Source organism: Lygodium microphyllum, chromosome 11 (genome assembly GCF_053477565.2).
Source record: "Lygodium microphyllum isolate KBCC chromosome 11, Lygodium_microphyllum_v1.1.10, whole genome shotgun sequence".
In the NCBI taxonomy this organism is placed as follows: Eukaryota; Viridiplantae; Streptophyta; class Polypodiopsida; order Schizaeales; family Lygodiaceae; genus Lygodium; species Lygodium microphyllum.
The window spans coordinates 56,028,954-56,032,238 of NC_141145.1; positions in this window are offsets into that span (position 1 = coordinate 56,028,954).

A 3,285-nucleotide genomic window follows, 5' to 3' on the forward strand; every position below is an offset into this window, starting at 1 on the left:
AATGCGAATAGCAATCAAAAGGAAAATTTTTCAATGAATAATTCTATCGCTTTAAATTTCGGTATTGGGTTTATATGTTGCAGTAGTTTAGATGCCATCATACTAGAATGGGCACAATTGGCATAGTTAAAACTGCTTCTATGCAAAAAGTTGATTCTTTTCTTGGGCTAACTAATTTTTACAAGAAGTTTGTGCAAACTTATTATTTGACTACCTTACCTCTAAATTGTGCTTGTATTTCATTCATATCCATGATCTTAAATAGTATAGATGCACAAAAATGCTTTTGGAAATACAAGACTTCGGTAGCAAAAGTGTGATCGTTGAAAACAAAAAGATTAGAATCATGCATATGAAGCCGTACATCATAATAATCTAGATCAAAAAAGTAAGCAAAAATCATAGAATCAAAAGATTGAATTGTTTCTTAAGATAAGTCTAGATAAATAGTTTTTATCTTGTCAAAACCAAGAACATGATGTGTAGAAGCATGATCAGAAGGATGACGGCTAAGGGCATCATATCTGTGATATTAGCATAACCTAGTTGAAAAGGAATCTTATCATGGCAATTCTAAATAAAGAACCTCTAGTCAATATGCATATAAAAAATTAATGACTAAGACAAAAGATGTTTTATGGCTTATCAATCAATTTTTATTAAAGCTTTTGATGCTATTACATAATGTTTCCAAATATTAGTCCATGGACAATGACTAATAATTATTTATCATAGCTGCTATAGTTTTTCATGGATGGTTTTAGTCTATAACTCTCATACCCTATATGCACCATAAATGTATTCAATCGACTTTAATTTCTTATAAATAAATTTTCTATTAGCCTAATTTAATACATGATGTAGCTAAAATTGTATTTACATGTCTTATCTATCAAATAGTTAAGTGCCATCATGGTAAAGTATTTGGTTTACACATTCCTTTTTACATTCCTATTGGTACGTAGAAATAGATTTCCATGGATTTCACTACTCGTCTATCAACTACTCTTGTCCATAATGATATGATTCAGACCATTATTATAGCTTTACCAAACAAGCCTATTTTTTTCCATGCAAAAAGACTCGAAATGCCCCTCAAGCTGCCATTATTCAACACTATTTTTTAGCACCATGGTTCTCGGCAAGTTCTTCATTTTGATCATGACCACTTATGTCATCATTTTTGGGTTGCCTTATACAAGAACTTAAGCTCTAAAATAGACTTCACATTTGGTTTCCATCTAGAAAGAAATGGTTAGATTGAGGCTACCAATAGCACTATTTTAAATCTTTATTGCTCTTATACAAAAAATCAACCTAATAATTGGGACTAACATTTGTGTATTTTGCAATTTTCTTATAATAATACACCCTACTCCACTACTCACCAAGATTTTATATGGTAAGAAGTTGCCAATTCCCATGACCACTATCACTTTTGATATTCTTGCTATGTTGATACTTTGGAATCTAACCATAAGAAAATTCTAGAGGATATTACATAACATATAGATCTAGAAGATATTATTTCATCTAAGAGTGCTTATAGTGCACAAGGGATATATATTGGGTGCTTAAGTAGCATTGAATTAATTTATTCTAGATGCACTCTCCTTTGCATGATGGTTATATGCACACAAGCACTAGTGATTATTTGGGGCCTATTATAAAATCTTTAAATTACTATGTTATTAATGTATATATTTACTTGATTATGGTCACTATTTTAAAAAAAATTTAAGGAAAGAAATTTCCCTTTTGGAGAAAAGAATTGGAAAATATGAGTTGTGTAAGAAAGAGAAATGCGTACTGAGAGAAATGTGTGCTGTATTTTTGGAATATCTTTTATATTTTGAGCACTAAGAGAATAAAGTTCAATAAATAAATATATGGAGAATATACTCACCCATGCATGGGGGGATGATTGTACCCAATTGGTATTATCTTGCAGACTTTTCTCTCTAATCTCTATTCTTTGATAAATACATGTTTTGAAATTTTAAAATTCAATATTTACCAAATTTGTTGTAAATCTTTGTAATTTAACTACTCACATTAGTCAAAAACTTTTAATAAGACAAGCAACCTAGCAAAACTTGTAATTTACAATGAAGGGGATACCAGGTGAACTATAATCAAAATAGGCAACCTTCTTCAATTATTGCACAACAATAGCTACAATTTACAAATTGTATGTAGATATTGTTTATGTTTGTAACTAGGCAAACATCTCAAACCTTATAGATCGGTTGATGTATGCTTGCCTAGTGAATGCCGGAAGGTCCCCAAGAACGAAAGAACTCTACTTTTTGCACAAAACTCAAGGTAAAAAGCATGCACCACATGAACAAGAGACCAATTGGGTGCAATCTCCCCCCATGCCTTGTGTGAGCGCTCCACAAAGCATGTATTTTATGTATTAATCATCTTCAAGCTCAAATAATAGCCCAAATTACAAAATAGCAAGCTTTTAGCTTTTGAGTTTGCTTTAGCACAAAATAGAAATAAAGCTAGTGGGTGGTGCCCAAAGAGTCTGACATACCCAATACAATATCCAAGTACAAATAACATAATCGTGCCCCCATGCGCATACAAAATAATAAATAAATATCCAACGCCTCAATAAATAGGCACGAGAAAATATAGACTCCATGCCTAAGGTATGCGCCCATCAAAATATAAGTGATAAATCGAATACTCGCTATCCTCCAATGCTTTCCTCCGCCACTGCTGCTATCTCTACACATCAACTGAAGCATTCACAATCATTAGTAAAATAATACAATTAAACCGACAAAAGTAAATACCTAGCAGTCTTCAGCTACATAAATAAATCAACTGGTTAGAAATCAATCCTAACCTTAATTTATTACGAGTGCGCACTCTAAACTCATAAACATTTATTAATTTAATATGCATTTTGTGGAATCACCGCTATGGAATCACCCACGTAGACACTAAATTAATGAAATGCCTGAAAAGGATAGGCGTCCCCATCAACTTCTCGCACAAAGAATCAACTTTGTGTATGAGCCCCGGTCATCAAAGTTTACGAAATCCACCGTAAAACCTCACGAAATCCACTGTGGCATGGAATCCACTGTTCATCATATTCCGTGCCATGGTGGATTCCGTGAGGTATTACGGTGGATTCCGTAAACTTTGATGACCGAGGCTCATACACAAAGTGGATTCTTTGTGCGAGAAGTTGATGGGGACGCCTATCCTTTTCGGGCGTTTCATTAATTTAGTGTGTACATGGGTGATTCCATAGCGGGTGATTCC